The sequence below is a fragment of the Humulus lupulus genome, chromosome 4 (genome assembly GCF_963169125.1).
Source record: "Humulus lupulus chromosome 4, drHumLupu1.1, whole genome shotgun sequence".
NCBI classification, from domain to species: domain Eukaryota; kingdom Viridiplantae; phylum Streptophyta; class Magnoliopsida; order Rosales; family Cannabaceae; genus Humulus; species Humulus lupulus.
The window spans coordinates 206,154,820-206,166,393 of NC_084796.1; the positions used below are offsets into that span (position 1 = coordinate 206,154,820).

An 11,574-nucleotide genomic window follows, 5' to 3' on the forward strand; every position below is an offset into this window, starting at 1 on the left:
TCGAAAGCGCGTCAACCTTACGATTGAGCTTAGGAACGCGTTTTCCATGCGGCAACTGTTAGGAAATCCCTATTCCTTAGGGATTTGTTGCTATTAGATATTAAATCTCAATTATCATGAGATATTATGTAATTAATGTGTTTATTTGCATTTATTTCATAATTTGAATGATTATTGACAACTTCCCAAAATAAAGGGGAGATATTCTGTCAACCAGGCCTATAAATAGTCTTGGAATTTCATTTGTGGATAGACACAAAATAGTACTGAGAATACTCTGTCAAATTGTTTTATGAAAAAGCTTTGAGAAAGTATCAAGATCAATAATACTAATTCATTGACTAGGCAGATTTTAACTGCTGAACCACGTAAATAAACTCTTGTGCTCTTTTATTTTTTCTGAAATACTATTTAGTGCTCTTCATAATTAAGTTGACAAAAAACGGCGTCAACAAATATACTTAAATTTTATTTGTTTAACATATTTATGATAAAATTAGTTAAAAATGAGTTATTTTATGTATTGGTTAAATATTGTAGAATAATTTTAAATTTTTCACTAATAATATTGGTGTTTTTATTTTTATTTTTTAAAATCCATGTTGAAAATATTAAAAAAAAAGCAATAGTTGAAAGTAAAATTAAAATAAAACTTGTCGACTTAGTAACTAATAAAAAAACAGAAAAAATCAATTAATATTTAAATAAAACTTGTCACCCTAGTAACTAATAATTTGTAATAGTAAATTTTATTTAGTTAAAAATAAGTTATTTAAATAATTTATCCAAATTTATAATGGTTTTTTTTTAAAATAGTTTAATTAAATTTGTATCTTCTTATATAATTTAATAAATACAGGTGTTAGTTGAAAATGAGTGATTTAAATCATTCAAGAAATTTAATATTAATTAGTTGCTAAATTTTTATAATTTCGTACTTTTAATAAATTATATATATTTTATAATAAAAATATGATTTTATATAACTTAATTTTTTTCAATGAAAAACCCTAACCATTATAATATATTCCCTCCCTCTCTCAAAATTACCAACCGCCTACAGTCTCTCTCTCTGTCTCTTTCTCTTTCTCAATTCTTCCTCCCTCCCTCTCTCTTTCTCGCTCTCGGTGCCGGTGAAGACAGAGGTGCGGCAATGAGCTCCACCATTTCTGCTTGGAACCCCATATCCTCTCTCCACCTGATCGACCTCACACCCTTTCTCTCCTTTTTCCTCTTATCTTCTTGATGGTGTTTTGCATCAGTCTCTGTTTCAACTTTTTTGTAGTGATTTTTTAAGTTTTAGTTTTGTCTCTTAGATCAGCTAGTGCTCATTGTGTAGTTAAGATAAAATATCTTTGTCTTCCAAAGCTTCAGCATTTCTGCAGATGAGTCTATTTTTTTGTAATGTTGGTGTTTTGTTGTCGTGTTCAATGGAATTCCTTTTCATTATCTAGATTCGTAAGAATCAATGGACAAAGGATTTGCAAAATGGCCAAAAATCAATCTGATATGTGCAACGGGACTTCTCCAGCAGTAGTGTTAAACAGAATTGTTGCTCATGTCAATTAATTTGACTTGACTATATACGAGCAGTGTTGAAATCAGGTATCAAATTTGTTTTCATAGTATGTTTAATTCGAAATTGCTTTTAGCTAGCTTTCATTGAGGCAAGTGACATCACTAGAACCATGAAAACACTTGTTGTGATACTTGTTTTTTTTTGTCGTGTTTGAATCGGCAGCCACCCAAACAATTTTTATTTTGTCATTTTTTGTAGTATTTGTTCAAAGTATCTACCCAATTTGTTTAATTTTGTTTTTATTTACTTTTATGTCTATATTTTGATTCTCGACTCCAATTGTATGCATCTTCTTGATTACGTTGATAGAATTAATGGCTTCTCTTGCCTTAGTATAATATTCATTTCTCCTTTGATTGTTTTAAAGAATCCATAAACTGCATTTTTGTTTTGTTTTGCAATAAGTTGAAATTTTCAAATATTTTGCTATATATATAACAGATTTTGAATTGCAGGCGTATTTTGCTTAATTGTTATTTGCTAGAATAGTTGAATGTTAAGCTTGTGTCTGCTTTCTATAGATACTAATTCAACTGTAAAGACAACAAGGGTGCAAAGTTTCATTTTCTAAGAGCTAACATTAATCGGTTCTAAAGTAAGAATATTTAAAGTTTTGAGTTGATTGTTTGTTTGACAAAATGTCTCAGAGAATTTGAAGCATATTTGAACTAATTGTTTGTTTGAATATTAAGAATATCTCAGAGAATATATATATATATATGTCATGATCTTGTAATCTAATCAATATATAGTAGTAGTAGTAGATGACTTGGTTGTGTGTTTTCCATTTTTTTGTGCCCACAATGTTCCACCATTTCATCTCTATTAAGGAATTGTTTCGTAGCAGAGAGAGTCAGGAATCGCAATGGATGCTTTAGCTGTAACATGTTTACACAATATCACCAATATTAATATTTACACGTGTGACTTTGACTCATGTTGTGAATTATTCTTGGTTTTGAGCCATTGTACCAACCGGTTTTGAGCAATTGTACCAACTAGTTTTTGTTTGACCTTTATTTTATTTATATTTTTGGTTAGGTAGGCCAAAATGGAAAAGACAAAAGTGGCTAAAAAAAACTTTGCCTGGCTTTGACACAGACATTTATTGAAGGGATGGCTGAGATTACGCTATCAAATTTAAATTAAAAGAACAAATTATTTGACTGTATATAGTGCATGCTCTATTTAATTTATTTAATGTTTCTTTCATTTGCTTTCCTTTCCAGCTAATGAAAGTTGTTGGCTGTGTTTTTAGTCAATGACGTGAGAACGTCAAATACGACAAACCTTTAAGAGAATTTAAATAACACAGACAGTTTAATCAAGAAAAGTAAATAACACACAAGATTTTTATAGTGGTTCAGCCCCGATCAGTCGGTAATAGCCTAATCCACTTAGAGTTGTGATTATAGATCTGTACTCAAGATCAGATGGACTGAGCCAACTGAGTTTCTTCAGTACAGATTGTAAAAATACAAGAATCCTTTCAAATACCAGCACTTTCTCTCTCTAGAATACTCAGACCCAAATTTTTCTAAAAGTCTAGAAAAAAGAAGAAGCCCTCTCTAATCCCATCAACGCTCTATTTATAGGCTTAGGGTCATACATACGGTATCCCCTAGAATCGGGATATTTTATTATACTTATTACATTTAAATTACAAAAAACATTCAAAATTCAAAATGTAACAAACCCCCCAGATTCCCGCATATCTTGTTGAAGTTGTTTCTGGGAATCTTGACTTAAGTCCTCCTCTAGCTAGTTGATCCACTTCCTACTGACCACCCATGCAAGTGCTGGTCGGATATGTGCATGGTGGTAGGACATGTTTTTGTGGGTCGGACAAGTGCATAGTGGTAGGACATGCACTCCTCTCCTCTAACATGTCACATCTCTCCTCTAACATGACACTCTTTATTTGGGCAACCATGCACTTGCTGGACATATGTATAAAGACCAAATTCTTGGGCTCTCCTCGGACCACACCCTTGGGGACTCCTAGGACCACTCTCTTGGGGTCTCCTAGGACCACTCTCTTGGTTCTCCTCGGACCAAAGTCCCTTGTGCTCTCCTCAGACCACATCCTTGGGATCTCCTAGGATGCACTCTCTTTAGTTCTCCTAGGACCACCCTCTTGGTCTCTCCTCGGATCACACCCTTGGGATCTCCTAGGATGCACTCTCCTTAGCTCTCCTAGGATCACCCCCTTGGGGTCTCCTCGGACCACACCCTTGGAATCTCCTAAGATGCACTTAGCTTGGTTATGATATCTTTCAAGCAGTCTAAACTCTTCACCAGTCTACCGGGTCACTTTATCACAACTCTGAGGAGTCAATGTATTTATTGACTATTAATCTGTCTTTTACTGACCATGCATTGCTACTTGTCACTTTTATTGCCACGTCATTGATCTCCAATTTTTTAGGATAACAAAAGTGATATTATTCCTAAGAGAAGTATAATAATTGTGAGTTATTTATATATTCCATATTTGATATATATCTATATACTGTAGTTCAGGAACTGCTCAAGTTCACTAGCGCACAAACAATGGTTGACTACTTCACTTCACCTGAGGTATTTTTTATTGTTTTTTATTAGATTTTGAAAACTGGTCTGCAATGTTATATTTATTTTGATTTGTATTTTGAAATCTATTTGATACACTGATAAGGGAAATTGAGAAAAGAATGGTCCCATAGTTGATATTTTATACCGTAGATCCAAATGAATTTTATTACTAGTGCAGTTTATATAATTGGTTTTGGTAGCTGGTTTTGTTTGTTCGTTTGTAATGACATGGAAAGATCTTATTCTCACGGTTAATATTGATAGAAGTTATAAGAATCACGTTTAGGAATGATATATATATATATAACTCAAAAGGTTGGTTCAACTATATGGGATTGAAAGATCATAAAATAAATTGTCATTTGATAGGGAAACCAAAATGTACTCTTGATTACTGTGTCATTTTTTAAATGTTCATTATGCTCAAATTTATGGGATGATCAGATTCTTCTTTCGTGGACTGGTCAATTCTTTCCACCGTATTCTTTAAGAGTAAAGGAAGTCTCAATTTGAAAGTTACAAAACTGAGGCTCGGGATTCAAGCAACAAGACTGTAAGGTGTATTCGTGTCAAAGGTGGAAGTCATATATGCGTTGTTATGATTATTCTTTATTCATTTTGATGTTTATTTATTGTTTTTGGATAATTTGTTGATTGGAATGTTATGTTGTGTTATTCTCATATTTGATTCAATATTTATGTAATTTTTAAATACATATACTATTAGTGACAGCATTTTTAAGCAAATTATTTTTGTTATTTTTGATATATTTTTTAGCGACAATTATTAACTATCGTTGTAGAAAGAAACAATGATAGTTTATAACTGTTGGCGTAGCCAGCAATAACGACCATTTTTAACTATCAGCATTGCCAGCAACAGCGACAGTTTTTATCTGTCGGCGTACCAAACCATATGCATAGGCAAATACGACAGTAATCCGACTGTCGTCATTGTTCAATATCAATAGTTAAAAACTGTCTGGAAAGCCTAGTTTTATTCTAGTGTAATGATAAAAGTGTGTGAATGGATTTTAACATGACTACCAGAGAGAGTTTCCTCATAGCCAACTCCCTTTCCTTGGGTATAACCTTTTGTCACGAGTCGAGCCTTATATTTCTCGACCTTTCCATCAGCTCCTCTCTTCTTCTTGTAGATCCACTTGCATCCAATGGGCCTAAATTCTATCGATGCTTCTACAAGATCCTTGACGAAGTTGGAGTACATGGACTCCATTTTTTGGTTCATGGCTTCGAGCCACAGATCCCTTTTCAAAACTAATCATTGCATGTGTTAAAGGACAATGGATCATCCTCACGAGTGTCGATTACTACCATATTTGTTTCACCATCAATCCTATATCATTCTGGGTTGCGAGAAACCCTCCTACTACGACGAGGCACCGTAATTATCTGACTTGGACCAGTTGTATTGTAACGACCCAAATTCACTAATTAGGCTTAAGGACCTTGATTAGTGTGCCTGGAGGGCATAATGGGAATTATGTGTGATTTGAATGATTTAGATGCATGGTTATGATTTTAAGCATGTTATATGACTATGTGTATTATGTTATGTGATAATTATGATATGTGATTTGTATCACGTGGATGCGGTGATTTCAATGTGATGCACGTGTCGAGACGGTCCTAGAAAGCTAGATAGTGGTAACTGGTGTTTTGGTAACCTGTGTAACTGTTAGTAACTATAGAGAGTAACAAGTTTTGTTGGAGAGGTGGCAGAATTGTAAACCAGTGAAAGGACAAGTAAGCCCTTGAGGTCAGAAAGGGATATATTTAGAGGGATAAATTAGTCTTTTGGCAGTAAGTAGATGAGTTTGAGCTGAAGGAAATACATTTACGTATAACATTTTGGGAGTTGGTTTTATGCTGAATATATTGGAGACCTAGAAGAAGAACAAAAGAAAGATAGAAAAAGGGAAGCTGAACTTTAGCTCTTGGAAGGAGAATCAAGGGGTGTTTGAAGTTATCAACCAAGCTCAGGCCAATAAAACTCAGAGGTAAGGATTTAACTATAATATGTTTAAGTTTCAAGTTTAGTTTTTAGATGATGAATATGAATTGAAGCAAGTTGGTGGCTGGTTTTGCATGAATTTAGAGTTGGAGTAATCAAAAGGAGAAGGTGATTTGAAGCTAGAGTTTAGGAGAATTCAAGCTGGGTTCTTGATTGAGGTAAGAGTGTATCATGTTTAAATTCTCGTAGCTGTTATGGTTTAAGAATCTAAAGGGGCTGGTTTACATATTTCTCAAGCTTTGGTTCAAAGGTTTGAATATGAATTTAAGTGTGAATTCTGTGAGTGTTTGTGTAGTTGCGCTGGATTATAGTGTTTATAGGTTGTTGGTTGGTCTATGTGGGGTTTTAAATAAGTTTTGGGGCTTAGGTATGAAGTTGGGATGATTTGGAGTGATTTGGGTTCGGGGAAAACGCAGGGAAAACCCAGATTTTCTGGGCTCGCGAAGGAGCGTCGCGGCGCGAGGCTGAATTTCTGGGCAGGCGAGTCCTCTGACTTGCTGGGCGCCGCGGCGCAAGGCCAATTTCAGGATGTTAGAATTTGCAATTTTGAGCCTTTGCTCCAGGGGTTCGGGGGATGTCTTTGGTGCATTGTTTTAGGGATTTGGGGGTTCCTAGAGAGTGGGATTGATTCTGGGGAGGTAGCTATGGATTGATTAGTGACAAAGGATGTTTCATTTGTGTTGTGATTAGGTTTTTGGAGAGGCTCGGGGTAGAGGACCGTGCTCGCGGCTTCGTGAGATCAGAAACTAGTGAATTGAAAGGTAAGAAAACTGCACTCGGATAAATGTTGGTGATGGGACTAAGTGTTCCCAAGAATTGCGTTGTGTCAATGTTGGTATCATGCCAAAGGACATGTAAAAGCGGCCTAAGAGTGCTGTACTTGATATTAGCGCACTGGGTGCGAATTGGCCACTGGGAGCCAGGAACAACGGGATAACAGAGGGAGCAGTCTGAGGGCGCTAGCCCTGGTTATCGTTTGTGAATTGTGAACGATATGAATTGAAATGCTTAGTATGTGGAATACTTGATTATACCGACTGATGATATATCTGAGACTATGAGATGCAATATAAGTTATTGATTTGTTTGTTAATTGTTCATGCTCTGTTGTTGTTGTGTTTTCTTGCTGGGCCTTGGCTCACGGGTGCTACGTGGTGCAGGTAAAGGCAAGGGCAAGCTTCACTAAGCCTGAGGTGGAGAGCCCCGAGGTGGAATGTACTTAGCCAGCTGTTCGATCACCATGGTCGAGGAGTGAGTCAGGACAGGGATTACCTAACTGCTCGTTTTGCCTTAGTATGGCTGGTTAATGTATCTGAACCTTGTAACTTCTGTAGATGGCCCTTAAACTAATATTTTTGGGGATCCCGTGTAAATAAACAATGTTTCTTAGTGAAAACGTGACTTTTGAGACCAAAACGCTTTTAACCCTAGTTCCTTAATAGTTTCAATAACACGATTTTATTTAAATGACTTGATTAGCAAGTCTGGCACTTTATAAACACATAGTGTAACGGTCTTGGCTATCCAGGGCGTTACATGTATGTTCTTCTTCCACGTTCTCGTTGATTTGCTTCGGTATGGGTTGAACATCTCCTCTTGATTGCATTTCTTCCAACATTATTTTACTCTGAGGTTTGAAGTTTTTCATGTAGTCGTTTTCTAGAAAAGTGGCATTTATGGAAGCAAACACTTTCTTGTAAACTAGGCTATAAAACAGACCACCCCGAGTACCTTTAGGATAGCCAACAAACAAGCAAACCTCAGTTCGCAATTCTAGCTTTCCTTCATTTTTCCTAAGGACATGAGCAGGACGCCCCCAAATTCTATAATGGCGTAAACTAGGTTCACACCCATTCCAAAGTTCCAGAGGCATTTTGGAGATAGCCTTAGATGGTACAACATTTAAAATGTCATTAGCGGTTTGAATGACATACCCCCAGAAAGACGACGATAGAGTGAATAACTAATCATTGACCTAACCATTTCTAACAATGTTCGATTTCGATGCTCAGTTGTTGGGGTTTTATGCCCTAATTAAAATTCAATTTCTTTGTAATCCCATTTTATTATCAATAAAAGAATAGAAATCATTTTTGACTTGGTCAATCACTTTGCTCACATGTTTTATTTTCATGATTATTTGTTTAATATAAACTTCTATTAAATCCCGAGCATATAACTAGTCATATTTATAGTGACGTAATCACAATGGAATATAAATATGATTATATGTTTAAAAATAAGTTAGTCATAAGATTAGTCAGTGCACCAGATTAACACTGACATGCCAATCTACGATATAATCTACTTACACATTGTAGTGTTATGTAATTTCCAGACCATTAGCAAAGTAAATAAGATCAAATGTATTTGTTACATCAGACTGGACCGATATTGACAATAGATAGGATAAGTAAACATACCATTATTACCTATTCTAGTCGTATCATATAGTTGACCATAGGTCAATTCAATCTCAATTCTGAGTGGTTAGTATTCTAACAGATTGTATTATTTGAGTTCTTTGACTTGTTCGTTACTAGCTTACCCTACGAACTAGCCTGTAACGCCCTAATTTCTCATAAATTACCGAGAATACAACGTTGGATCATAATCGTAAATATTGCTCTTTTATTGAATAAAAACTTGAAGATAAATACATGGATCCATGGTTTTACAAAAATAAAATAATTGTCTTTAACATAAACATGAGAAACATTTAAATAAAACTTTTAAAATAAACATGCTTTAATAAAAATAGGCCCACTTGATCTTCCTCGATTATATGGTCCCCACGAGTACATCACGAAGCTCCTAGGTCCCACTCGCCACCGGCCATTCTATCCTTAATTGCCTAAAATAATAACATCATAAGGGGTGAGCTTCTAAGCTCAATAAGAAAAATACAAACAAAAGTTAGTCATAGAATCATATAATCAAACATATCATAAATTTCACAAAAGTCATACCAACACTTATTTATACTAATTATACAACAATAAACCCTAGGTCATATCATAACCTCAATCATATAATAAATCATAATCTAAGTCATATCCATAAATCATAAGTCATAGATCATAGATCATAAATCATAGGTCATAAGTCATAAGTCATAATCATAACTATAGGTCATATGTCATAATAACAACTCAGATATGATAAAAAGATAAGTGCTTATACAGGGGTGGCAATTAAGCCCCGGACAAAAGTCCGTCATACACTGGACATCACTTAGGTCCATCATAAAGTTTTGGCAACCGAGCCTACCGTACATAGTTCGTCATACACCAATGGACACCTTCGGTCCATATACACTTACCCCTTTATTGTACCTGAAATGTTAGGTCATACAAGCATAAACTATATCATAAACTACATAACTAGGTCATAATACTAAACTACCTAATTTTCCTTACCAAAAACTGGAATGTTGGAGACAAGAGCGGGATTGGAACTCCTAAAACCAAACATAAAGAAACCATAAGTCTCCTAAAGAAAATAAGATGAAGATAAGATCTAAACCATCGAGATAAGAACTTATCGAAAACTTTATATTTCAAAGAAATTGAACACCTAACCAAAAGTCACTATCAGAAGATAGGATTTGAAGAAAAATGAAAGAATAATAGAAACTATAGTGAACTAAACCTGAAGATAAAGAATACCTTGGATAGCTTAAAACCTTGATCTATACCTCGAACACCAAAATCACAGAAAAACTTACTTCCCAAGTGTTTAGAAAAGCTTAGATTGAAAGCTTTAACCCCAAAACCCTATTGTTTCTCTCAAGAATGAACTTAGCAGCTTAGAGGCTCTGAACTGTGCTTGAATGATGAAAAGAATGGCTGATAGAAGGGTCCTATTTATAGAGTTCAAGGAGTGAAACTAAATCATTTTAAAATGAATAAATAAATTATTAAAATTTGAATAATTTTGAATTATCTGTTCAACATATGCCCAAAACTTGGTCAAAGACGTTCAGGAACGAGTCAAAGTTGTTGAGGGTTGTTTCTAGTTCAGAATTCTACGAAAATTAAAAATGGCTTACTGGAGCCGATATATTGCCTAGGGTAGGCGATATATCGCCCCTACCTATGCCCCGAGGGTCCGTGGTTTCGTTCGTGCGAAGTCGACGTGTTTTTCGAATCAATCATAGGCGACATATCGTCCCCTATAGCTGCGATATATCGGCATACGCTGATATTTTAAACACTTTTTTGCACACTTTCAACACACTTGAATTTTTTTAAACCATTTTGACTAAGTTAAACGTGATCCTAACAGCTGCTGGAAGGTTCTAGACCTTCTAGATCTATCCTTTAATAAATTTATTCATCCAAAATGCTTAAATCCTTAATAATCATACATGTGACAAGTGTCACGTTCTTAATAATTCTATCTAAACCTTAGGTTATAATAAATAATATTTTCTAGGGCCAGCTGTATTAATCAAACCTTATGTTAAAATTAATATTTCTAAACCATAGGTTAAACTTATAAAATCCATAACTATTTCTACGAGTTTCCAACTAAATCCCGGCTTTGACCAATATCCACGAAAACTAAAAATTCTACAGCTACTACTAGCTAAGTAAAATTCTGGGATGCTACGATTCTCCCCTACTTAAAATAATTTCATCCTCGAAATTTACTTACCAAACATCTCGGGATACCGCTCCCTTATATATTCCTCCAATTCCCATGTGGCCTCTCTTTCTGTGCTATTGCTCCACAAGATTTTAACCATAGGAACACTTTTGGACCTTAAATCCGTAGTTCCCCATTCTAGAATGCGTACTGGTCGTTCTTCATAACTAAAATCTTGTTTTAACTCTAGAGCCTCGTAATCGAGCACATGGGATGGATATGATATATATTTTCTCAACATCGATACATGAAAAACGTTATGCGTTTCAGCTAATGATGGCAGTAAAGTCAACTGATATGCTACATGCCTTACTTTGTCCAATATCTCAAAAGGACCTATAAACCTCAGGCTTAACTTTCCTTTCTTTCCGAAATGAATAATCCCCTTCATCGAAGAAACTTTGAGAAAGACTTGATCGCCTACTGAAAACTCAACATTTCATCTTTTAGCATCGGCATAGCTCTTCTGGCGACTTTGAGCGGCAATCATTCGTTGTCTTATCTTTTCTACTGCCTCAGTTGCTTCTCTCACAACCTCGGGTCCTAAATATCGTCTTTCACCAACCTCATCCCAATGAAGTGGTGATCGACATTTCCGTCCATATCACATCTCATAAGGTGCCATGCCTATCGTTGCCTGATAATTGTTGTTGTAAGAGAATTCTATCAATGGAAGATACTTGCTCCATGATCCTGAGAAGTCTAAAGCACATGCCCTCAACATATCTTCTAATAT

General features: G+C 35.2%; 1 long non-coding RNA gene across 1 annotated transcript; it reads left to right on the forward strand.

Annotated features, from left to right (window-relative positions):
• The first annotated feature begins 1,033 nt into the window (after positions 1-1,033).
• LOC133831137 (uncharacterized) lies at positions 1,034-4,889 on the forward strand. Its single transcript, XR_009892410.1, has 3 exons — positions 1,034-1,605; positions 4,098-4,159; positions 4,598-4,889. It is a non-coding gene; the product is annotated as an uncharacterized LOC133831137 (long non-coding RNA).
• Positions 4,890-11,574: the final 6,685 nt, after the last annotated feature.